Source organism: Lithobates pipiens, unplaced genomic scaffold (genome assembly GCF_037356315.1).
Source record: "Lithobates pipiens isolate NorthernLeopardFrog02 unplaced genomic scaffold, aLitPip1_a1.2 Scaffold_13, whole genome shotgun sequence".
NCBI lineage: Eukaryota > Metazoa > Chordata > Amphibia > Anura > Ranidae > Lithobates > Lithobates pipiens.
This window is the reverse complement of record NW_027507718.1, coordinates 396,564,849-396,592,548: the sequence shown is the minus strand read 5'-3', so window position 1 is coordinate 396,592,548 and position 27,700 is coordinate 396,564,849. Positions and strand designations below refer to the sequence as shown.

Genomic DNA, 27,700 nt, shown 5'->3' with positions numbered 1-27,700 from the left:
GTTAAGTTTTGCTTTTTGTATCGCTCTCTCATGATATTCTATTTGTCTCAATTACACGTCTTTCTTTTGTTTAGTGGTACATGTATAATGGTCGCATTACTGTTATATGTATCTTTATGGCAATTGAGCCAATGTTATTCTGTTTAACTATGAAAATACAATAAAACTTTCTTGAAATTTAAAGTGAATGGGAGTGTCGGTGAGTCAACAACAGTCGGAGGTGGAGCCGCTGTGGGACAGAGATGACAACTACTCTTTTAATCACTATTAAAAAGCCTTTAATAATTTTTAGATTGTGACTTAAATCAACTTGATTTAAATCAAAACCATCCTGATCAAAATCTTGCATTTTTCCTCCCCGTTGTCCACAATCCAGGCTTCCAGGTCCACAGTCTTTAACCACATTCAAATAGTGTTCCTTTTCGGGTTTAACACAACCCATTCTTGCTGCCTCCTCTGTTTGCCTCTTCCACAATCCAGTTTGATTGCATCCTCTCTTTCCCCCCCACCCCCCCTCAAAAAATTTTAGTCTCAGTACCTACTCAAAGCGGAGTTCCAAAAAAAAATAATAAAAAAAAAAAAAGTCAGCAGTTAAAAACACTGCAGCTGCTGACTTAATAATCAGACGCTTAACTGTCCCCAGGGTCCAGCAATATGGGGGAACGGCACACCGCTGGCCTCCCCCCTCCTCTCTGCAGCACTGGCGTGGTTACTGTGGGCACCTGGCTGTGACTGGCCAGGCAATCATCTGCGTCCTGTGACGTGTCCCAGATCATTGCCAAGAAGGAGGGGGGGGGGTGATCTCCCTTCTGGCGCCAGAGGTGCGTTAGGAGTTAGTGGGAGCTGGAACCCTCTAAAAAGAGCATTTCCGCTCCACCCCCCACACCCCCAAAAAAATGACATGCCAAATGTGGCATGTCAGGGGGTCACCTTCCCTTAAAGTAAAGTTACACCCAAAAATGGAACTTCCGCTTTAACTCATTTTTGATAATCCTGATGCATACGCTCTTCTTGAGTCCACTATCCATTTACGCAACCCCATCAATTCATCATCTGGTCCTGCTGTATTCTCTCACATCTTTGTTCTCTACTCCTGTCCCCTCCACTAGAAGTCCCCACTGTTCTCACATTTCTGGCGCCTAACATTGTATGATATAAAGCCACAAACACAACTATACACTAGGATGCACACGACATTTGTAGATGAGTCATTTTCTGACAGCAGCAGCCCTCTTTGTCCATAAAGTTCCTTAACCTTTAAAATGCATCTTTTACAATTCTTTTTTTTCTTTTTACACACCATGTATATGTGAAAGCACATCCACATTTAAACTATACCACCATTTGCTGTGAAAGGCCAGTGATAGCCTTAGGCCAAAAGTTCTCAGTCATCCTTGCATTTATGTTAAATTTCAAAGGTTTGAAAATTTTCTATCGCCAATCTTATGATTTTTTTTTTTTTTCACATTTTCCATGTTACACATCCAGCCGGGTGACACATGTAGTTCCTGATTTCTGCCCTGGAATCACAAGAGCATGATGCAGAGAGGGTGCCACTGTATCCGGCAGCTAGGATCCGCTCATTGCCAGAGAAAGAGGACCTGTGACATCCCTGTGCCCGACCAGGGATGTGGAGGGAATGTCTAGTGCTGGAGTACTTAAGTCCACTATATTTATTGAGGTATTTAAGGCACAGAATATGTATCCAGCTTGATAAAACTCAAAATAAATCCAGAGCCAAGTTTTTTTGGACAGCATAACAATCGTTCGCAACTGGCAGGTTTTTCTGCAGTCTCATTGGGAAGATTACTTTTCAATTCCTGTTTTATTAAATCTCCAGAAAGAAAAAAGTAACATAAGATTTTTGTAATTACTGTAAAATATTTTTCAAAGTCCAATGAGGGGCACAGTGATGCATTACTACTTGTATATTCAGGTTATACTGCTTCCTTCACGAGGTTCAGAGACTAGCAAACCGTGTGAAGCCAGTCCTACTATAACCCCCACCTCCACCATCATGCCTCAGTTTTGTTAGTACACAAAGTAGGACTGCACAGATACCTTTTTATCAGCAAGTACTGATTACTTGGCGATACCAACTACCAATACCTTTGCAGTGTGATTTTAACCAGTTTTAGGTATAAAAGTATTGGTAAGATTACTTGTTAAAATGCTCAGCACGGGCATTGATACCAGTACCGCTACTGGTGGCAACCATAACACAAAGCCAATTACACATAAGGGCAGGACTGATGTCCCTCAATGTAGTAATTCAGACAAAACTAGTCCAACTGAGGGGTGGCCAACGACCACGGAGAGATTCAACAGATGTGGAAGTCTTACTACAAGGAAGGAAGACTATATAAAAATGGTGAAAGCAAACATTTAAAACCAAAAAAAAAAAACCCCAAGGATCGACATGATGTTCTAGAGAGGCCCAGATAAGGACTACTTTAGTAGAAACTGCTACCCAAAAGAATGGTGAACAATATGGGCAATCATACACCATGAAGAGGAAAATGTATACAAACAGCTAAAGGGGAACAATAAGGAAGGGGGGGGGGTGAACAAAAATGGATGTTAACTGGTGTAAAGGCTAAGGGCCGGTTCACACAGCGAGCCGCGGCGAGGCGTCTCCGACTTACCTCGCCGCGACTTGCGGGGAGCTCAGCGGCGACTTGCAGAGGACTTCTGCATAGAAGTCAATGCAAGTCGCCCCCGAAGTCGCCCCGAAGTAGTACAGGAACCTTTTTTCTGAGTCGGAGCGACTCGAGTCGCTCCTCTCAGAACGGTTCCATAGTACTGAATGGGGGCGACTTGCGGGAGCGAGGTGAGGCGAGCCGTGTCGCCTCGCCTCGCGTCGCAGTGTGAACCGGCCCTAATAGTGAATTATAAACCACCTGTTTGCTGCAGGGAAAGGTAAAAAGTTAAACAAGTTATATAAAAACAAAAACTTGCAACTAAGCAAAAGCTGTCTGCTAGCGTGAACACCCCCACCCCCGTTTTACCTTTGACTTCAGGTAAAGAAAGGACAGATAAAACAAAATGTATGTCCACACAAAACAACTCACCAGTTAAGCAGCAGAAAATATAAATGAACACTCAAACTTCACTGAATCCTTTCATCACCTACAGGCCAACTATTCCCCACCCCCCCTCCACTGTTATCCCACCTGCTTCTTTCCTACCAAAACCTCATTTCTCCAATCCGTGTGAATTTTCACAGTTCAGGATTCAGTACTACTTCCAGTGCTCCATCTTTTTGACCAAACATGACCGAATTTTTGTAGCCCTTTTCTGAAAGAAGTCCCACGCTATGTTCTACTCTATGTTGTATATTGGGAAATGCAGCTCTACTCTTGTCCTGTATGTATGCTTTACCCTTCAATCTTCTAACTCACCCCGGAAAGCCATGTTTAAAGAATAACTCCACTTATGTTGGCAAATAAATCCCCCCTGGGTGATCTATGTACATTGCAAAGATAGTAAACTGTTACAGATTCCTACTTTGTGTTCTTCTGATGAAAAAACTTCTTGTCCTTGTGCTGAGAGAATTGTATACACCATTTATTTATTTTTTAATTTGCCAATTTTTTCCCCCACAAAAGTTACGCCTACCCTTTAGGCCCCTTTCACATGGACGATCTGTTCAGGTCCGCCTGTCAGTTTTTCAGGCGGACCTGAATGGGTCCATAGAGGTCTATGGAGCGTCGGATGTCAACGGGGACACATCCACTGACATCTGAGCCGCTCCGATCAGAAAGTGTGACGGAGGAAAAAGCTATATTTTTCCATCCGTCATCGGATCGGATGACAACAGACACTGCAGTCCGTCGTAACCCAATCTCCCATAGGGGAGAGAGGCGGTGTGACAGTTCTGTCCCTGCGCAGTGTGCAGAGACAAACCTGTCATTTTCATGCTCAGTGGGGATCGCTCCGGCGATCCCCGCTAAGCAAGCGGATATTCACAGGGCGGATCAGCACCGATCCGCCCCGTGTGAATGGACCCTTAAGGTTATGGCAGCCACAGTTTAAGCGCCATGACCAGGATTTGGAAAACTTGAATTATGAATTTAAATGGGCAAAAATCTCCCCATAGGATCTAGGAGCTGGAATGCATGCAATACCACTATGAAGTCTGATAGAAGAAAATCCAAGTAGGCCCCGCAAAAGGTGGGATTGGCAGATTCATCAGGAACTGGCCGAGATGCAACCAGCTTAACACCACACTTTAATAGACTGTACCTGTACTGGAGAAGCAACTTCCCATTTAAAGCGATTGTAAATCCTAACATTCGCCCAGTGAAGTGACTGGCCTCAGGTGATACAGACTTCAACCACTTCAGCTCCAGGTGGTTTTACCCACTTCCTGACCAGGCCATTTCGAGATCTAGCACTGTGTTGCCCTTAACTGACAACTGCGCAGTCATGCGACGCTGTACCCAAACAAAATATGTGTCCTTTTTACCCCACAAAATTGAGCTTTTTAGGGTAATTTGATTACCTCTGCGTTTTTTTTTGTGCTAAACAAAAAATTGTTTTTTTTTGTTTTGTTTTTTTCGTTTTTGTTTTTTTTACACTTTCTGCTATAGAACAGCCAACTAAAAAAAAAAAAATGGCATTGCAGCACACAAATCTGACACTGACACTTTTTGGGGATCAGTGACACCAATACAGTAATGGATGGTTAAAAAAAATAAAAAATAAATAAAACACATTTTCACTGTCTAAAATGACAATGACAAATGGTTAATATCAGGGCAATCCAAGGGTTAAGTGTGCTCCTAGGGAGGAGTGCCGACAATGAAGGAAAACAGATCAGTGTTTCTGCTTAGCAGAAACACAAGATCTCCATTTAACTCCCTCACGGATCTTTTTCCAACTCAGGGATTCTGTTTTTTCTTTTTTTCTTCTTCTTCTGGCATATTAGTGTTCCCTCATTGGGATTAGTGATGCACCAAAATTATCGTCCAAAAGAAGGGTGTTCAAAAATGGAAAAAAAAATGTTCTGATAATGGCTCCCAAAAACAGCATTAATTTTGCCTTGCTATGGTGTGTTTTTCAAAAGCATGGGAATAAATAAAAAAAATAAAAAAATGCAACACAGATGCATTTTTGATGTGTTCTTGCTGAGTTTTTAATGAATTTCAATGGGGAGGTGCACTTTTGACGCAGGATTTTTAACACCTCTTGAAAAGGTGCAGATAATGGTGAAGAATTCATATTCACTTAAAATCATGATAATAAAAGTCGACTAGAACACATTTTCGGTTTTGGCCCAGTGCATCCTGAATTTTTGGGACTGAAATTTTCATTCGGTGCACCACTAAAAACTTGGCTGTTCTAAGATGCACTTTGACAGCTGGGTAAAATAAAAAAAAATAAAAAAACATGTCTTCATTTCAGGGGGCAAAGCAAAAAAAAAGGGATTTTAAATAAAGTTGATATACCCATTGAATAAAAATAGACTGTAAACTAAACTTAAAAAGACTAAACAAAGATTTGAATTATTTTTTTAAGAAATGTAGCAGAATACATTTTGGCCTACATTTATGAAGATAATTAATTTGCTAAAGTTAATAACAAAACTAGGCAACTGTTTCAAAAAGTTAAACTAATTTTTGTGGTGCTTAAAGTGGATGTAAACCCACTCTAAAAACTACTGCCATAGTGGTCATCTATAAGGATATACATGCCTCCTGCATGTATCCTTAACTGTCAAATGTCTCCCTTCTTAGGAGACCCAAAAAAACTGCAGATTCTGTGGGCGGGTCTGCTGTCTGGCACTCAGTGGGTGGAGTTGTGATGTCAGTCACTACACTCCCCTTGTCAACATGCATTTTCTCCTGTGTATTTCTTATACTGAACTTATGCTATGATCACCAACATCCAATCAAAACGCAGGAAAGTCACCACATGACTTCAGCATACTCAATCACGCTGAGGTGTGGAGCAGCCAATCGTGGGAGAGCTGAAGAGGAGGGAGGATGGTTAGTACATAGAATGTCTGTCAGACTCCTGCATGAGATATGTAAATCACCAGTCACTCACAGCAAGGGGGAGAAACACATCTATTTCTCTGTCTGACCATGTTTAGCTCACTTCAAAAAGATAAAAGGACAGCTATGAGCTGGATTAAAATTTTCGTGGCCAGACTGGGCACAGATGACATGAAATCCTATGCTGTACAAGCCTTAATTTCAATTTTTTTTAGGGTTTACATCTACTTTAAATGATAAAAACTTCAATTGGGTAGTGTTGCATGACCGAGTAATAGGCAAAGCGTGACAGCGCCAAGAGCTGAAAATGGGCCTGGTCAGGAAAAGTGCTGGGTTTTGAAGTCGTTAAAGCATTATCCTAATATAAAAAATAAAGAAGGGATCCTGTTCCTTTAAAGCATGTTATGCAGAACAGTGCTTGTGCTGTGTAATTTGGCCACCTTTACCACCTGAAACACCAAGCTGATTCTGCCAGTTTCTGCCCTCCCCCTGTAAACGGACCACAGTTAATCATGGCTACTGAGCCCTGACCCCATAGTCCGTTCACATGCCGCCATCATCCACAGCGCTGCTCTCTGTGTCTGTGTCCTCCACCCCCACTCCCTGCCTGTCAGTGTGTGAGCCGCCCCCTCCCCTGCCAGCACAGTTCTGAGCAGTGCAAACTAGTGGCGGCTGGTGTTTATTTTGGGGGAGGTGACAAACCAACATCCCCAACCACCCCCTGGGGCACCGCAAACCACCTGCTGCAGCATGGATCGGCAGGCATGAGATTGGCTGTGATTGCACTCTGGCAGAGTTTGTGTCCTCAGATCTCAGTTGCATCTGCCATGCATCTCTTCCTAGGCGTCCAATAGGATCAAATGAACTTTCAGACCATCAGGAAACTGGTTACAGACCCGTGCTTCCTGATTGATGGAGGCAATTCAGTGTTAAAAAGAAGCCTATTCATTTGCTTTTCTAACACACCTGGGTGGGCTGCGAGCACAATGCTCCGCACTCCGAGGCCATCCTATTTTGAAGCCTATTAGAGCCTATGGCTCTAATCAGGTGCCTCAAGAAAACACTGCCCCCACTGTAATTCAGGTGCCCTGAAAAAAGGGCCAAACGTCTGAATTGGGAATAGCCACGGTGGCCATGGATACATGGCTATGCATGAATTAACCATATAGGGGTGGCACCCGTGCTCCCTTAATGGATGCCCTGCCCCTTGTACAAACATAACTGCTTACATGCACTGCTAGTAAAACCTGTAGTATATATACTGTATGCCATTTTTTAAAATGCTTTCTCCCCTATCGGCAGTCACGTGACTGCCTGTTGCTCTTTCTCCAATGTACACACTAGGGAGGGAGGTCACGTGACCGCCCCAGCAAACTTCAGAGGGAGAGCTCAACCCCTCCCTCCCTACTAAATACAGCGGAGGAAGAGCGCGACAGGTGGTCACTGATAAGGGAGAAAGAATAAGGTATTTAGAGGCTTAATTTTAATGCACGGCATAAGTACATACTACAGGTTAGACAAGCAATGGGGCTGGCAGTGCTTATGCACCTTTAATGTAAAGATAAATATGTCACTTGCTTTGTGGTATTAAACCAAAAAATGTATTATATCATAACTTATCGATCATTAGATGTGGTGGCTGCATTCACTCTCCCCAACCCCCTCCTCCATTTATAAATTATCTGGCCAGTAACACACCTGTATTAAAGTGCCCTCACTCTGGATCAATGAGCATGGGGTCATCTTTGGAAAACAGCATTGTCAGTCTGCGGGGAGTGTAAGATGAGCCAACAGATTTAGATACAAATTACAGCCAAACTCCAGCTACTACTTATAAGCAATTACAGCAAACAGTCATTTTTCTTTTCAGAAAAAAGGTCTTGCAGGTGGGGTAAAATAGTGGGTTGGTTTTTTAACTTAACACATTAACCACTTCCCGACCAGCGCACGACGATGTACGTCGACAGAATGGCATAGGCAGGCATATTGGCGTACAGGTACGTCCAATATTCAATGCCGCCCTGCCATCGGGAGCGCGCCGGCGGCGGTGGTCGGGACCCCCGTGAGTCCGGTCGCGGGAGCCGCGGACTCTATCGCCGCGGGCATCCCCGCGATCGTCTCACGGAGCGGCCGAATGGAGGAAATGCCGTGTAAACAGCATTTCTCCATTCTGCCTAGCAACTAGTGACGCTGATCTCTGCTCCATGTGATTGGAGCAGAGATCAGTGTTAACTAAATGAAAGCCCAACCCCCCCACAGTTAGTAACACACCCCTAGGAACACTTAACCCCTACACTGCCACCCACTGGTTATTCCCTTCACTGCCAGTGTCATTTACACAGGAATCACTGCATTTATATAGCAGTGATTACTGTATAAATGACAATGGTCCCAAAAATGTGTCAAAAATGTCCGATGGGTCCCCCACAATGTCGCAGTCACAATAAAATTCGCTGATCGCCGCCATTACTAGTAAAAAAAAAAAAAAAAAAAAAAATGCTATAAAACTATCCCTATTTTGTAAACGCTATAACTTTTGCGCAAACCAATCAATAATCGCTTATTTTTTTTTTTTACCAAAAATATGTAGAAGAATACGTATCAGCCTAAACTGAGGGAAAAAAATGTTTTTTATATATATTTTTGGGGGATATTATAACAAAAAGTAAAAAATAATGCGTTTTTTTCAAAATTGTCGCTCTATGTTTGTTTATAGCGCAAAAATAAAAACCGCAGTGGTGATCAAATACCACCAAAAGAAAGCTCTATTTGTGGGGAAAAAAAAAAAAGGACGTCAATTTTGTTTGGGAGCCACGTCGCACGACCCTGCAATTGTCAGTTAAAGCGACGCAGTGCCGAATCGCAAAAAGTGGTCTGGTCTTTGACCAGCAAAATGGTCCGGTCTGCAAGTGGTTAAAAAGGTAAAAAAAAAAAAAAAACTCAAGTCTTTAGAGCCACTTTCGAGGCTTGTAAATCGCACAACTTTCAGGTTGCTGTAGTGTGAAAACTGTCTGCCAGGTGACTTGCTGGCGACTTGAAGCAACTTTCAGGGAATGCCGGCATTAGGGTCTCACAAGTTGGATCCCAAGTTGCAACAGTGTGAATCAAGCCTAAATGGTTTCTCTTAGCTCTTTGATATATTAGGACAGATTTAAAAAAAGGAAAAAAATAAATAAAAAATAAATAAAAAGGACTAACGATCACCAGGTGAAAATAAAAGAATGCCTAAAGGAGAACCAATGCACATCTAAGAACTGATAACGCTGCAATATAATAAATGTTAGCATTTAGATTTAGTACCACTTTCATTTCAATAAAAAAAAAATGTTTTATGTAGCAGGGCTGTGCAAATTTAATGAATGGACGGTTCTCATTTTTATTTTATTTTATCTTTTTTGCTTCTTGCCTAGATTATATATATATATATATATATATATATATATATATATATATATATATATATATATATATATATATATATATATATATATATATATAGAGAGAGAGAGATATTATATATATATATATATATATATATATATATATATATATATATATACATATACATATACATATACATATACACACACACCATCCATAAATTGAGTATTCCCAGTTTTATTTCAGCCTTATGCCTGAATGGTAAAATGTTGCAGCATCCTGCATGTGAAAGAACCCTTGAAACAAAGGATCTGAGGGCCAACACACACAGACGGCACCAACTGGCTAGTGACAGCTCTGAAACTACAATCGCTTATTGTTCTAGGCTGGATTGAAGTTGCTCAATCCAAAAGGTGTTATGTCAATGTGCAGGGATCTTGGCAGTCACGTAGCCGCTAGATAAAGCACAGCACACCAAACAACTTCTATGGCTGCCATTTGAGCGTCTATATTCTAAACAACATTCTTACAATACAAAACACTGCACATAATATGCACAGCACTATCTATAAAATAAGAAAAAATAAAAAAGAGAAAGTCCATGGTTCAGCAAGCTCATTACTGACAGCAACCGTAGATACAATCTTCAAATCCATCATTTCCCTAGCAACTAACAACAATACTCAGAAATTAGATATTTATGAATTTATGTGAATGAGGACAGCAAATCTTAGGAAGCTGTTAAAAGATTCCTACACGGTCTCTGGAGCAGCTGTGCAGCTTACAAATGGTGTTTTTCTAGGCAATTTCAAATTTATATAAAGCTTGACTTAGGCTGCTTTCACACTGGGGCGGTATTCAGGCGTTACAGCGCTAAAAATAGCGCCTGTGTAACGCCTGAAAAAAACCGGCCCCTTTAACTCCAGTGTGAAAGCCAGAGGGCTTTCACACTGGAGCGATGCGCTGGCAGGACGGTGAAATAAGTCCTGCTAGCCGCATCTTTGCAGCGGTGAAGGAGCGGTGTATTCACCACTCCTACCCATTGAAATCAATGGGACACCGCGGCAATACCGCCGGCAAAGCGCCGCTGCAGCGGCGCTTTGCGGGCGGGTTTAACCCCTTTTCGGCCGCTAGCGGGGGTTAAAACCACCCCGCTAGTGCCCACACACCGCCGCTAAAACGACGGTAAAGCGCCGCTAAAAATAGCGGCACTTTACCGCCGACGCCGCTCCCGCTGCAGTGTGAAAGCAGCCTTAGGGATCTCCATTCCTCATAAGCCATAGTGGTCCCCTAAAGGTCACATACATTTGTACCTGCGTTTTACCAGGACTCATCTCTCCATACCGAAGGCTAACTTATCAAAAGGAATCTGGACTATGCTACAAAAAGGTAATTATTGCCCATTACAAAATGTTCAAACAAAAAAACATGCACAAAAACCATGTTAAAAATACGTCTCCTTGCCAAAATAAAAATACAATAAAGGATTTATAAAAACCAAGAGATTTATATCATTCATTTACATACGCAAAATTAGCAATTCGTTATTAACAGTGGTACTGTGCTTTATCTTTCTCTAAAAACACAACTTCTGATTCCAATCAGAGAGAATAAGAGGCATGCTCGTTAAAAGATTAAATTATCTGAAATGCTTCCAATTTAGAGCAACCACATATTGAAAACTTTAAGAAGCCAACTTACTAGCAATAAATCTGAATTTAGTTTTCCACTCAGACTTTTTTTTTCGTAGTACGTAATGATAGCTGTATATATAAACCAGAGAAAGAACCTTCAGGGATGAATAGGGTGAGCAGAGATCCGACTTAAAGGTTTTGTAAAGGTTTTCTTTGTCTGAATTTCTCACTTCCTGTTCCTCCTCAGTAAGCTGTTGTGGCTGACTAAACACCGCTCGGATGATGGTGTCAAGTTTACTGAGGAGAAACAGGAAGTGAGGGGAAAAAAAACTAATTTAGAAAAGAAATCGAAGGAAAAGGAAAGTGAACCAACAATGCACTAGATCAGCCTTTCTCAACCTTTTCAACACAGAGGAAACCTTGAAATAGTTCTCGGGTCTTCAGGAACCTCTGCTAAAAATCAGAAATCTACAACTCATGATAGATTAGTGTGATGGTCATTGGGAAGAATTGCCTCCTTACAGATAGCAAAAAAGATCAATGGTGTCAGTGGGAACTTATATGAGAGGCACAAAGTGACCAATGCTGAAGGAACCCCTAGCAACCTCTGGAGCAACCTTAGGGGTTCCACGGAATCCTGGTTGAGAATCACTGCACTAGATTAAAAGGAACCTATTTAGAAAATAAAAAAACAAAGCTTTACAACCCCTTTAAAGAACTTTAGACTTCTACTGTAGACTGATGATAAACTGCTCTAGAGCAGGGGAATAGAATGCCAATACATCCAAGTCCAGTCAGTAAAATTTTCTTCCAGCAGGTCTGAATTGCATGTTTGTGCTATGGACCATATCCTTCACTGTGGCTGGGGAAAATGTGCAAAACAACAAGCGTTCCTGTCCCACAGTGAAATGCGCTGCAGTTTAGCAGATATGTGGGGATTCCATTCATTCTTATTGGCACCCCTAAACATCAGCACCTAAAATAGATTTTCACACCTAAACCACATGGTTTGGGACTTTTCCCTGCGTTTCTCATAGACAGGGCATCCCATTAAAACGAATGGGGTGCCATACCCATGCAAACATGCATACTTATATGAAAATCAATTCTCATACCACAATCCTGTTCTTACATTGGCATCCTCAGTCCCCCTTCACATCACTTGCCTTCACATTGTTGTCCTTATCCCCCATTCCTCCCCCCTTACTGACTAAGTCTCGGTATTACTGTCCTAGGCAGGTATACTGTCTCCAGCACTCCTTCACATCACCCCTCCTGCACTACCTTACATAGACGAGGGCAGGAGGCACAACAGGTTTGGACAGAGGGCAGGTGCTGCAAGCCAGTGATTGGTTGCCAAGACTGATTGTCAACTCTGGCAGCCCCCGCTCCCTATCCAGAGCTGTCCTGCTGGCAGCTCTAAGAAAGAATACCAGCAGCAGCAGTGATGGCTGTGGGCAGAACGATGGTGGTTCAGGTAAGGCATGGACTGGGTCTGGATTCGGGCCGCTAATTAAGGCTAGATTCACACTAATGTGGTGTGTGAAACTACTAGTTATTTTTTAGGATTGAACGAAAACAAACAAAACTGACAGCTCAGATCAGAGCTGCTGTACCAACAATTTGACTAACAATTTATGTTCTGACAGGGGGGACAGCATGAACGGCCAGATTCTGCCTGACCGGGCCGATGCCGCCCGACATTTGGGCAGCATCAGTGTACTATGCTTTAGGCTTCATTCCAAACACCCTTTATTACAGTGCAAATGAAATTTAGCTACATAGTAAGGTTGAATAAATACACCAGTCCACAGTTAACAAATGCTTTACAAAAAGCTTGCAGTACGCAATGCTCTTGTAGAAGCTGGAGCCTGTGTAAACAAGGCCACATAGAAGCGCAAGAGACAAATGGGACATTTCTAGGGTGGCAGTAACCCAACTAGATGTTTTGGAATTGTTGGAGTTTAGATGTCGAAGGAAACCCACAAAGAAAACCTTCAAATGGTCTCTTGAGAAGAGTTCTGGTGAGAACGGACACCAGGAACTCAGAGCTGCAAAGCAAGTTAGCTTACCAATAACACTGTTCTGTGAGAAATACAGACAGTTCACATTTCAGATGATATGTTGAGAGCAGCTGTGCTTGCTGCTAAACAAAATGTCCCTCAAATAAGTTACACATAGAAGTCACCTTTTAGATAACTGACATGCATGGCATACATACAATTATTAGGCCTCGGGCACTTCTCATATGACAATCTGAATGATACTTCAAGGGTTTTGTTCACCAAGGAAAGGAAACTTATTTTGGAATTCAATAAGCACATGTACTCCCTTCCAGACACTCACAAACAGGTAAACATTGAGAGGAACAGAAGTAAAATGGAGTTTAATGACTGTACCTGTGTGCCACCTGATCTCATCTGACAGTAAAGCATCGGCCGGGGACCTTAACTCTTAAGTAAATAGAAGATAACAAAAAAAACGAAGAAATGATATCCGGGAGAGAAAGGAATGCATAATTATACCATGTAAATACAGTATGTCTAGCGGTGAATCAGGTTTTGCAATCATTTCAGGACATGGAGCAGACTTGGTGCAGGAAAAGCGAAGGAGGGGTGCGGTGTACTGGCTCTGTCACGGATTAAAGTTCAGTAGCCTAAGGGTGTAGAAAGGAGGAGTTTTTGCTAAGCATTATTTGAAAATGCATTTCTTAAAATAAGAAAAGCTGAACACAGACTCTAGGTGGCAACATCCAAGATCATAGGCACAACCATGAGCCATGTGTACATTGATTTCAAGGAACAGCCACAGAACAATGCTACAGAGACATATCTGAGGACAGCATTGTGTCCAGGCATAATATATCATCTACAGAGCCTACGTGTGAGATCTTTGGGGGAACTGGCTTAAAGCACCCTTAACGCTAGAAGGTGACACTGGGCAAAGTGAACACAGTATTAAACCCCAAATAGTAATATATTGAAGCTTAATTTTTAGATGTGGTGGCTTTTTAGGTTTTGTTCCTTTATTTCCACGTGGCCTTCTGTCCAGCAAGTCTTATTTTTCAGCTTCCTTTAACCACATCCCGATCGGCGTATGGCGATGTATGTCGACAGAATGGCACAGTCAGGCATATTGGTGTGCAGGCACGTCTATTTCTATATGCCGCCCTGCCATTGCGTGCCGGTCGGGACCCCCGTGAGTCTGGTCGCGGGTCCCGCGGACCATCACCGTGGGGATACCCGTGATAGTCTCATGGGGAGATGCCGTTGTAAACAGCATCTCCCCGTTCTGCCTAGCAACAAGTGACCTGATCTCTACTCCATGTGATTGGAGTAGAGATCAGTGTACACTCACAGCCCAACCACCCCACAGTTAGTAACACGCCCCTAGGAACACTTAACCCCTACACTGCCACTGTTCTGCCGTATAGTGTCCGGCCATCATATAGCGTCCGCCCCGTACTGCGCATGCGCAGTACGGATTAGACGAAGCTTCGGAAAATTTCCGAAGCTGAACGGCGCCTGCGCCGTGAGTGGAGGTGGTAGCCCCACCATCCAAGCGGACATAGGGTTGCGAATATTAAAGGGCCCCTCACGGGCGAGCTTCGCTCGCCATGCTTCGGGCTCGGCCTCGCTGCGCTCAGCTCTTTTTTATTCCTACTCTATGTCCACTTAGATAGTGGGGATAGAACCTGGACTCACGGCGCAGGCGCCGTTCATCCTTGGCAATTTTCGGAATCTGTGTTGCTGTGTACTGCGCATGCGCAGTACACAGCGGACACTATCCGATGGAGGACGTTATTAGACAAGACACCACCCCTGGTTAACCCCTTCACTGCCAGTGTCATTACACAGGAATCAGTGCATTTGTATAGCACCGATTGCTGCATAAATGACAATGGTCCCAAAAATGTGTCAAAAATGTCCGATGTGTCTGCCATAATGTTGCAGTCACAATAATCGCTGATCGCCATTACTAGTTTAAAAAAAAAAAAAAAAAAAAAAAAAAATTCATAAAAAAATGTCATAAAACTATCCCCTATTTTGTAAACGCTATAACTTTTGCGTAAACCAATCGCTTATTGCGATTTTTTTTCACCAAAATAAGTAGAAGAATACATATCGGCCTAAACTGGGGTGAAAAAAAATGTTTTTATATATTTTTGGGGGATATTATAACAAAAAGTAATAATGCTTTTTTCAATATTGTCGCTATATATTTCTTCATAGTGCAAAAAATAAAAACTGCAGGGGCGATCAAATACCACCAAAAGAAAGCTCTATTTGTGGGGGGGGGGGAAAAAAAAAAAAAAAAAAAGGACGCCAATTTTGTTTGGGAGCCACGTTGTACGACCGCGCAATTGTCAGTTAAAGCGATGCAGTGCCGAATCTCAAAAAGTGGTCTGGTCTTTGACCAGCAAAATAGTCCGGGCTTAAAGTGGTTAACAGACCAAGCATTCCTGCAAAATGGGCAATCAGAGCCTTGAGACAAACCATTTAAAGTAATTGTGTGGCTGTAGGTATGTTCCGCCCTCTAGTGAGTCAGGGGATATGGATAAGGGGGAGACAGACCAGCTTGACCCTGGAGAGCAGTCACAGAAGCCGACACGCTCACAAATCATGGTGGCCATTAAATCCTCTTACCCCCCCAGATCAAAACTCTCTGGGTAGATTTCTCACTCCTGAAAGATGTCCACAAGTTGAGGAAGTGTAATGCTGAGCAGAGGGTCAGCACAGTTGAGGATGATTTATCCCCTCTATATGCAGCAGTTTGTGATATACAATCAGAACAGCAAACACAGCCAGCCAAGATAGGAGATATGGAATACTGGCTCAGTAGGAATAATTTGAGATTCTTGGGGTTCCCGGAGGGATCAGTGGGGAAGAATCCCCCCCCAGGAAATTGTCTTATAGAATGGATGAAGATGCTGGGGGCCAATAACTTTTCTCCCTTATTCACCAAAGAAAGCTTGCAGGATCCCTCTCTGGCCCCCTCAGTCGGGGGGGGGGGGGGGGGGGGGTGGTCCGTTGTGAATGTTTGCGAAAATTCTGCATTTTCAGGATCGAGGTGTGGCTTTGCGAAGGGCTCAGGATCTACCTGGTCTGCATAATAATAATGTCATCACCATTTTCACCAATTTTCCTGCTGCAGCGCATTAACGAAGAGCAGCAATTAAGGGGGTAAAGAAGCACCTGAGAGATAGCCACCTCCCTTATAGATTGCTGTATCTTACGAGGCTGTGTCAGATAAATATGGGTAAAGTCCTATTTTGTTTGCAACTTCTGCAGAAGTGGATCGATGGCTTAACTTCTTGGGAAAATAAGGAGGATCTTTACCATGTCCGTTACCCCTTTGCATTTGTGCCTTAATACCACAAGGCCGTTGAAGATGGTTATCCTTTACTTTAATGCTTCTAGTTCTTCCTCCTGGGACGCTTCCATACACCCATTTCCAGAAAGAATCAGTTTCACGCCAGCAAGAGCTATGATATCCCCTCCTGCTGGCCAGAGACTGGCAAAAGGTTTGCTGTGCCTTTGCCTAATCTTGCCCTTTTTCGTCCCTTGGATTAAAGTGTAGCTTACCACCCTGACGGTCCATTAATTATAGCAGGGAATTTTAATACAGTACTCTGACACTAGATAAATTTCATTCTGAGTGTGCTCTTCTGCTTTAGCCAAAGATATTGCAAAGTATAATTTAGAGGACTGTTGGTGTTGCAGGCACCCGCAGACACGAGAATATTCCTGTTATTTCACTACCTATAATTTTCTCCCCTTTATTGATCTGGGCTGGTGTCTCCCCCATATCCTGTCTAGGGTATTTGGAGGTCCCTTAATTACCTCAGTGCACTCCTAATTATGAGGAAAATGTCCTCCTCTAGGGGATATACTTTATGGCATTTGGTCCACTATGGTTGGAAAAAAAATAAAAAAAAAAATAAATAAACAACATCTTTTATACTGCCAAACATATTTGCTATTACTACAATGAAAATTGTAAAGTTACTGCAATGAGTACAGCATGGGATGCCTTTAAAGCTACCCTACGTGGCACCATAGCCAGCATCAAAAACCTCAGGGGAGGACCGGGCCTGGAATGTTGCAAACCATGAAGCCTCTGCCTCATCCACAAAGTTAGAAAGCATTAAAAATCTCACCTCAACCAATTGCGGAGGGACTCAAGGAGGCAGCTTGATCTGGGTCTGGTGGAAAAAACTCAGAAGAATCTGTTGTAGCAAAAAAAAAAGGGGCTCTTTGAGTTTGGCAACAAAAATGCTAAGATTTTAGCATATTTGGCTAGAATTGAATCGCTGCCTACCTCCATACCTTGCATCATACCAATAGGCTCCAAACTTCACCAGAGGAGATGACAAGTCTTTACTGATTTTTATACTCAATTGTATGCTTCTAGAGCCTATGATCAGGCAGACTTGTTGTCAGAATCGGACTGTATTGACTCATCTGTCCTACCTGAATTTGAAGTTGACACTTTGGAGTGCCCCATCACATGGGAGGAAATAGCTGCTGCAATTTTCCTTTTACCCAAACAGGACCTGGGGCTAGATGGCTAATCAACCGAGTGGTATCAAACTTTTTTACGTGAGGCGTTAATCGTCCTAATCTCAAAACCGAAAACGAATCCCAAATATTTTGAGTCTTATAGACCCATCACATGGATAAATGTAGACGCCAACATTTTGGCAAAAGTCCTGGGCCGTCGCTTAAATACAGTTACCGTTGATCTGATCAAATCTGATCAAACAGGACTTATCCCAGGATGCGCCACAGCCATTAATGCCGTCCATTTAAAAATCTTCAGACATGTGGCCCTGATGCAGACACTGTACTGCTTGACACGCATCAAGTGCTTGATTCCATCGAATGGCCATATCCATGTGCAATCCTTGAGGTTGGGCTTTGGACAAAGTTATGTCATGGGTTAAGCCACTGTACTTGTAACTTATGGCACGCCTTCGTGTGATTACATTACTTTAGCTTTACCCCTGTACCGTGGTACTAGGCAGGGTTGGCCCCTTTCCCCCCTACTGCTGGTCAACGCCATTGTGCCACTGGTGGCACTCTTTAGACAAGAGAGCAATTAAGGGGTGCAAGATTAATGACCTGGGAGGAGAAAATCTCCTTATATGCCGATGATATACTTCTGTACCTGGCAGACTCAGCTGACTTAAAGGGGTTGTAAAAGTAATTTTTTTATTTTCTACATAGTTTCCTTTAAGCTAGTGCATTGTTGGTTCACTTAACTTTTCCTTTGATTTCCCTTCTAAATGTTTTTTTTTTGTCTGAATATCTCACTTCCTGTTTCTCCTCAGTAAACTTCTCACCATCATCCGAGCTGGTGGTTAGTCAGCCAGAACAGCTTACTGAACAGCTTACTGAGGGGGAACAGGAAGTGAGAAATTCAGACAAAGAAAACAAAGAAAAAAAAACATTTAGAAGGGAAATCGAAGGAAAAGATAAGTGAACCAACAATGCACTAGCTTAAAGGAACCTATGTAGAAAATAAAAAAATTTACCTTTACAACCCCTTTAAGCCAGGTAATATCACAATTGGGGATCTTCTCGGGCTTTAAGGTTAATTGGAGCAAATCTAGTGTTATTCCTTTGGACCCCTTAATCCAACCTAGTCCTATACCACTTCAAGTAGTCAACAAATTTCAGTAACTGGGAACTAAAATATCGTTATAGGTACTTAAAGATAATTGCAATGTGTTTTGTAAAAAACTTATGGCTATTAATGTCCAACTCACCTCCTTTCTATGGGCATCCTCTTACCCCTAGAAACGTTACAACTCCCAGTACAGAGGGGGGCTTGGCGTTGCCCAATGACTGGCAGTCGCCCAGCCGACAGTTATTGTCCTGATCTAGATAATGCCTTGGTAGCGGCACAGGTGGCTCTTATGTAGACATATTGAACCCATATTGAACCCTGATAAACTTAAGAATGGACCCTATCCCACTATAGGGCCAGATGTCCTGAAGCTGTACTTGAGTGAAAAAACGTATAGGAATCGAAAATCCATTTAATGGTGGGTTGGCAGAGCCTGCTCAGCTACCTGATGAGCAGGCTCTGCCAACCCACCATTAAATGGATTTTCGATTCCTATACGTTTTTTCACTCAAGTACAGCTTCAGGACATCTGGCCCTATAGTGGGATAGGGTCCATTCTTAAGTTTATCAGGGTTCAATATGGGTTCAATATGTCTACATAAGAGCCACCTGTGCCGCTACCAAGGCATTATCTAGCTACCTAGCTACCTGATGTGCAACGCTGGGCTCGTGATGGACCTAAAAACGCTCACCAGCTGTTTTGCTCTGGGATCTTTAAATAGTGTGCAGCCCTGAGTGATGAATTGTGTGTCCCTAACACCTCTTTTCTTCCATCTACAGTTAAGGCACATGCTGGCAGCCAAGTTTATGCTGCAGGGCGTCCAGCTTCAACCCTCGGTATGGAAGCTTTTCTGTATGATACAGAAAAATTTTAAATGGTAAACACTGTTACTATCTTTGTCTACTACCCGTATGATCAAGGTTAAAAATCAACGGCAACCCGATATACCTGCATTGCCTGGGAGGTGGTTATAAGTGCTTAATTAATGGGGGTTATAGCTGCAGGAGGCAAGGTACCGTATTTATCAGCGTATAACATGCACTTTTTCCCCCTTAAATGTCATGTCTGAGGTTTACAACCACTCAAGATGCTCCTATAAGAACGGTTCCTTTGCACTTTAAGGACGTGACTTGTCATGCAGCTTGTGCTCTCAAAGTCTGAGCACATGTCACACCAGCGTAAACAAGGCCTAAAAGGAGAACTAAAGGCTTAATACTCACCTGACCCAACAGTCTAGGACCAGCATATTCTTCTGAGTGCAAGTCTTCAGGCCATTTCATTAACCAGAAGGGGAAGACATCAACCTATCGCTTTAAGCTGAGCAGCTCAGTTTACAGCACCACAAAATAAAGTGACCAGGCAGGCAAACACATTTTACTGCAAAAAACATTCAACCTCTTGACCTCTGGGAGGTTTTAACCCCTTCATGACCAATACATTTTTTCCCCTATTCAGCACTGTGCTACTTCAACTGGAAATTGCACAGTCATGCAACACTAAGCAAATCAAAGTTATATCTTGTTTCACACAAATAGCGCTTTCTTTTGGTGGTAATCACCACTGGATTATTAACTTTTTTTGCTTCTATAGCAAAAAGTTAATTTTCTACTTTTCATAAATACAGGTAAAAATGTATTTTGCTACATTTTTGGCAAAAATAAAAATAAAAAATCTCGGAGTATATTAACCACTTCAGCCCCGGACCATTTTGCAGGTCAAAGACCAGACCACTTTTTGCGATTCGGCACTGCGTCGCTTTAACTGACAATTGCTCCCAAACAAAATTGACACGGGGGTCCCGACCAGCGGCCCGCCATGGCAGGGCGGCATTAAAGATTGGGCGTACCTGTACGCCAATATGCCTGCCCGTGCCATTCTGCCGGCGTACATCGGCATGCACTGGTCAGGAAGTGGTCAATTGGTTTGAGAAATTCATAGATTGATCAATCCTGATGTACTAAAGCCTATCTCATTTAAGCCCATTAAAATGCCAGGATAGTACAAATACCCCCAAAAGACCAAGTTTTAAAAAGACAGTCTGGGGTATTCAGTAAGCGGCATGGAGAGTTACTTGAAGTTGTAATGTTTTGTCCAAATGATTGTAAAATTTAGAAAGGTTTTGTTTTCACAATTTTTTTGTTTATCCACTTGACCATCATATGGTGGCCAATCAGCATGGCTCTTGTTCTGGATGGGCAACATATGACTTCCGTCCATTTAAACAGGGCATGCACGCGATCGGGTGCGCGCAGCCCTGTACAGTCCATCTTGTTACTGCTACAGTGTACACCAATCACACTGATTGTCTCCCACCCCCCAAATAAAGAGGACCTGTCACCAGCCCATCAGAGTACCCGAGTACATGTCACCAGCCCATGCCTCATAGAAGAGAAGTTGGGTCATTTTGTGGGCAATTCCACTGTCCTGGTGCTCAAGGACCTTCAAAAAGTGTAATAGGTAGGAATGAAATGAGATGAGATGTGTAATTTATGATCCTAGAACTCCTGAAGGTACTAATTGAATGTTGGGCCTCTGTATGTGGCCAGGACATGTGTTAGAAATCTCTTATAAATTGACAACTTTGTGTGAAAAAAAAAAGCCATTCAAAAGACTCAATATACCTCAGATGATTATACGTTGGGTTGTTGGCCTACCAAAACGGTCATTTTGACAAAACGGTCACAATTTCATTGACCTAGTGCTTCAGGGCTTTCAAAAGTGTAATAGGTGGTTGAGAAATTAAATGTGTAATTTAAGCTTGTAGAACGCCTGAAGGTGCTACTTCAATGTTGGGCCTTTGTATGTGGCCAGGCTGTGCAAGTCTCACACAGGTGGTATGGCCATACACAGGAAGAGTAGCAGAATGTATTTTGGGGTGTTATTTTGCAAAGAAATGTGGGAAAAAGTTCAAAAAAAAAATAAAAAATCACCATGCTACCTACTTAACTTGGAATGTCTACTCTAAAAATGGGGTCATTTGGGAGGGTAAGTGTACATTCCTGACTTGTTAGGCCTCTTTCACACGGACTGTCCGTTCAGGTCCGCCTGTCAGTTTTTTTTTAGGAGGACCTGAATGGACGCTCCATATACCTGTATGGATTGACGGATGTCAGCAGTGCATCCCCCAGTGAGCAGAGCGGACTCCGTACACAGACATGTCCTTGTGAAGGAGCCTTTAGCGTCTCAAGAAATTAGATACAACTGATGTACTGAAGGACTGATCAGATGTAATTTTCAGTGATTGGCACCATAGTTTGTAGACTAACTTTCACAAAGACCAGATAATAAACACTAATTTGGGTTATTTTGACCAAAGCTATGTAGCAGTATACATATTGGCCAAAATCTATTTAGAAAAATTACTAATTAGCAAAATTTGATGACAAAGAAAGGTTTTTTTCACAAAACGTATGGTCTTATTTATAGCGCAAAAAATAAACCCACTAGTGATTAAATATCACCAAAATTAAGCTATTTGTGTGAAAAAAAAGATGCAAATTTCATATGGGTACAGTGTAGCATGACTGAGTAATTATCATTCAAAGTTTGAGCACTGAAAGCTGAAAATTGGTTTGGGCAGGAAGGGGGTGTAAGTGTATGGTATTCCTGTATTGAGGTGGTACATACTGGCCACTTGTGCAGTACATCGTCATCATAGAACTGGTGTATTGGTGATGAGGGATACGAACGGATTACAGTAAAAGATTTTTTTAAACCACATTTGTGAAGGTTTTTTTTTTTTTTTTTACACTTGATTGTAGTTAGTTGCATCAGCAATGTTTTTAACTGTTCTGAATGGGTTAAATTCATGATGGCTATTACTACTAGTGATCTCCGATTGTCTACAGCTAAAATCACAAGGTACAGGGTGCTCTGATTTAGCCCTCATGTGTCAAATAGTACCTGGACCATTGTAGCATTACTATAGCAGTGACAGCTGTTCTGAATGAAATTCATTCTTTCCAGCTTTGTTGAGATTGTGATCTTTGTGAACAGTGTTCATGGGAGCTGCAATATGCTGTGTCCTGTGAACAAGAAATCACAGGAGTGACGTGCGCCCCCAACGTAGGTGACCCAGCCAGCAGTAAAAGTACTATGGGCATTCCTGAATATGGTACAGTGGGCTCCCATTGGCCCAGGTGCCATGTAACTAGCACAGAATAGCTAAGCTGCAATAAATTCATTTTTGGGTTGAATACCGCTTGAAGCAAAACACACTTCTCTATGTATTTTTCCCCATATACTTTGTGACCTGGTCTCTAGCTTCTCTACAAAGAAATCAGTAGTGTTTGCAGAGCACCCCTTTATATTGGTGTATGATGCCATGAAGTTATGATACCTCCAATCTGCCTCCTACTTACAAGTCCAAACAAAGACAAGTAAAACAAATAAGCCATGGCAGCAGACACAATCTGAAAGTTGAGATACTTTGATTTGGTGCATTCAATACCTAACAGTTAAGGTAGAGGCTGATAACTTAGTTCAACTAGCAACAACAAACATATTAAAGCCCGTGACTAGCATAGTAACAGAACACAGTCATTTGGTTTAGTTATGAACACACATTGCTAGGACATCCACACACAGTAAATATCCCGCGTAGCTGACAGCTGAGTCACATGACCTCCCTAGTAAACACTGACGGAGGAGGAATCCAGCACAGCATTATTACATACATTCAGAGATTTCTCCATGACCATGTGTAAATAAATCATAGGTTACAAATTAGAAACCAGTGTTTGGGCAGAGCCGTAAATGACCCGGCGACAGGCCGTGTACTAAATGCTTCATAGTTCAGCTACTCACGGTACACAGGAACACTGCATATTTACATTACATTCAGGCACCGTCATATTTTATAAATATAGGATTGCCTTAAGAATTTAGAAAACACTTCTACAAAGCTATGCTTGTTCAGTTAGCAGGTCTTTCGTGTTTGAAGTGGCAAGTTGGAGGATATTGTGAATTGGTTGTTTATAAGGATACAATCCTATGCAATATTGGGTACAGAATTAGATCAGTAATCCTGTGCAATGCTTTGCTCCACAAAATCTAAAAAGTAAAATATATTTTAATAAGTATAAAGCCTAACATGTATTATTGCTGATTTGCCTGTACTTGCGTTAAAAAGTATGCTGTTCTCTTAGCATTGCTTCCTTCCTGTGAAATACCTGGTGATCCTGCCAATCCTCTTGCGTACCCATTTCAAGCTGGCCACGCTAAACACATTGATCCCAGGGTGGTCAGTTTTCTGACTATGCTGGGAGAACAGCCCGCCTGTCCTCTAATGATCAGACCCGTGTTGACACCTCCCTACACAGCCATCCACCCTAAAGCCCAATACACATGTACGGAAATATTTGAAACAGGTTTACTGCTGTCTGTTCAATAAAAAACAAAAACAAAAAAACAAACAGGTTTAACTGCCAGCTTCTGATGAATGGTCATGCTAGAAAACATCAGCAATTGCAGCCAATAACGAAAAGCGCTGATCTGTGAATTCTGATGGGGATATGGTGGGCGAGTCCATATTGCGATAAGTCAATCACCGCACCCCAAAAACCACCAGGCCATGGTCGTGGGAAGAGAACCTTGTCCAAACAAACATGGGGACAAATTGCTTTGCCAGAAAAAGGAGGGTGGGTGACTGCCCCCACCAACATACCACCCCCACGTTGAAGGTGTGTGTACTGTTATAGATCAGATGGGGGAGGCACCCCACTGCCACCAGTGGGGTGCCTTCGATTTGGCATTTCCGACAAAAACACCTACATTTGCATAGAAGTAAACTATCCCTAGAGTCTGGCAGTTCACAGCGTCATGTAATAGAACATGCGTTCATTATGTTAGACGTATTTGACATTGGAATCCATAAATTAGCAATAGGGGAAACCTCTCCAGGTAAGGTGCCAAATCATTTGCACGTGTCCCTACATGCTGAACCCTTGTATTCACTCTGAACCAAATTGTCACCCACTGATATGGTTGGACATGCCTACCTTACTATACGGTCCTCACTGGCGCCGGGTATGCAGCGCTGAGCCATCGTTTCTGGCGGGATTTGCCAATCTTTTTATGCTCGAACATTTTAAGTACCATATTGATATCAGCCTGTTTCCTATGCACCTGTATTTTATTACTTTAGTTGCAATTGTGAATACTTATAGCTTTGCAATTGTATTATAGATTAGTGCAAACTACGTTCCCTGAAGAAAAAAAGCTTTTCCAAAACGTTTTGGGATCTACCCTGTGAACACCTATGATGACCAAGCTCCAGTCCATTACTCTTATGCCCCATACACACGGTCGGATTTTCCAACGGAAAATGTGCAATTGGATCATGTGGTCAGAAAATCCGACCGTGTGTGGGCTCCATCCAACTTATTCTGTTGTAATTTCCGCCCAACAAAGTTTGAGAGCTGGATCTAAAAACTTTTCCTACAACAAAATCCGATCGTATAAATTCCCATCATTTGTTGACAATTCCAACGGACAAAGTGCCACGCATGCTCAGAATACACCAAGATGGAAGCTATTGGCCTGTTTATATTCCCACGTATGTGTTTGACATCACCACATTCAGAACGATCGGATTTTCTGACAACTTCGTGCAACCCTGTGTATGCAACACAAGTTTCGGCCAAAATCCGCCAGAAAAAAAAATTGACGGATTTTTTGGTCGGAATGTCCGACCATATGTATGGAGCAATAAGAGTAGTAGGGCTGTTTGCATGTACTCGAACTTGGTTGCTGCTATGCCCTTTAGGTAATTTTTCTGCGGTTTGTAAATAAACTTTGTATAATCACATATACTTACTACTTTCCATTCTGCCTTTACCCACTTTGCGCCGGGTGGGCGTCCTGGGATGGCCTAGAAGTTCTGGGGTTATAACTGAATGATGCCTGAGGCTACAGACATCATTCAGATATTGGCATTTTCAGCTGGCGATTCCCTGCACCATAAGAATGATCATAGCGGCTGTCCTGCCCCCCCCCTCCCGCCGCCCTCCAGTGCTTCTACCGACTCACCGCTTCCATCGGTGAGTTGGACACTGGATCCGCCAGCCCCGAATAATGATCATAGAGATTTCCATGCAAGATAAAAAGTTGCAACAACTGCCATTGTATTCTCTCGGGTCTTTGCTAAAAAAAAAAAACTGATATAATATTTGGGGGTTCTATGTAATTTTCTAGCAAAAGAATTATGAATTTAACACGTAGTAGAGAAATGTCCGAATTGGCCTGGACGCGAAGTGGTTAAGTCCCAGTGTGGTTACATTTCGTGTTTTGCATGTACTTTTAGGGATGCTGGCAGAAAATTACAGTTCTAAATAGCACCTAACCATATTATATTTTAATTAGTTTGGAAGGTCCAACATCCTATTTCTGGAATAGAGAGAAAGTGAGGCCGAACCCTGTGAAACCCCAATTACAAAATGTTTCAAGAAAATTATAAAAAAAAAAAAAAATGTAAATAAAAAGCCACAAAAGTAACTAGAACACAGCTGGTCTAAAGAGTATTTATCAGCATATATAACCAGAGCACAATAAGAACAGAAGTACATTTATTGTGCAGGCTGGGAATGCTCTGTAGCCCAAAACGAGTTCCAAACAAAAAAGTACAACAAAGTGAAGGATCTAAACCAACTAATCTTAGTACACAGACATACGAGACAATTTTAAAGGACAAAAAATACCCCTCATAAACGTCTTACCTCAATCAGCTGTAAGTACTCCTTGTACAGTCATTGTAATGACACAACGGCCTAACAGCCCAGACTCGATACAGAAGGTACAATATCCACTGTGACAGGTCACTAGAAATTGACCCGACATTTCTTGTTGATCATTAACAGTCAACCTCGCACTATACAGGAGGGGTACATGCAAAGTCAGTCCATTCGCTTGTTTTACTTGCAACTGTGACAGTAACTGAATTTGCAATAAGGTCCCAATAAATGACTCATTACTGAAAGTTCCAGTTTGACTGGAATGCTTATTATAATGAATCTTCAAGTCTAGCAGAAGAATAAAGCATTCTGCGGGCTGGACTCACATTTTATAGAATTTGGCCTACATATTTTCTGTGACTGAAGCACCTTACTCTTCACCATCTCCCGGCTGGACACCCCCCCGGCCGCCTTTCACGGCTTTACCGTGTGCCAGTTAATTGGAGAACCAAACTAAATGGCCAGATTGGCTTTGATCAATTCTTTGCTATGGTAAAAATAGTGCACTCGTGTGCACATGCAAATGATAACACGCATTGGTTATGCAAGCGAACAGCTATCTGCCACATGCAGCCATCAGACCATGGGCAGTAATTCTAGCATCAGACATATGTAAATATAAAGTGGTAACCTGTAAAGACTATTAAAGCGGCACCTATTGATAATAAAACTCACATTGTTAGTCAATGTTGCACAGGTCATGATTTTAAAAGCATGGCATTTTTGGTATCGATTTACTCGGCACATCATCTTTTATATTTTAGCAAAAATTTGGGTTATTTTTTTTCATCAACTTTAAACAAAATGTACAGTTTTTAAATGAATTGCGTTTGAAAAATAGCTGTGCAAATACCATCTGAAACAATTGCAGAACACACCATTTTATTCTCTAGGGCCTCGGCATTAAGTATACATTTGAGGGTTCTAACTAACCTAGAAAAATACAGATTTTAACACGTCAACAAAACGTGCCAGAAAAGGGCTGGTCTTCAAGTGGATATTTAACAGGTGGCTTTTCATGGATTTTAGGGCTTATTCATGTGCAGTAACCTATTACCAATCCTCACTGAATCAATGCACGTCACAAGGGCCCATAGAAAACAATCGATTCTTATATAACTCATTCACAACACAATGGAGTGGTGAGGTGCAGTGCGGTTTCCTGAGGAAAACTGCAAGCATGCTGCATTTTCTCTCAGCACACTGCGCAGTGCGATTTGTCACCCAGTGTAAATCTTGCCATCAAGTTACGATAGATTTTTAGTCAATCTTCACTAAAATACCATATTTTAGTCGTCTGCATTTGTTAACCCCTCCACACCA

The 27,700-nt window shown here is 42.2% G+C and overlaps 1 protein-coding gene across 2 annotated transcripts in view; it reads right to left on the bottom strand.

Annotated features, from left to right (window-relative positions):
* The window catches only part of MTUS1 (microtubule associated scaffold protein 1), a 390,210-nt gene extending 363,710 nt beyond the window's left edge, over positions 1–26,500 (bottom strand). Inside the window, exon 1 of one of the 2 annotated variants that reach the window (XM_077477385.1) lies at positions 26,363–26,500. The gene's annotated coding sequence lies outside the window, so the exon portion shown is untranslated. Of the gene's footprint in view, positions 1–13,413; positions 13,606–26,362 lie in introns of those variants that run through there. The other variant, XM_077477386.1, reaches the window with a different exon arrangement.
* Positions 26,501–27,700: the final 1,200 nt, after the last annotated feature.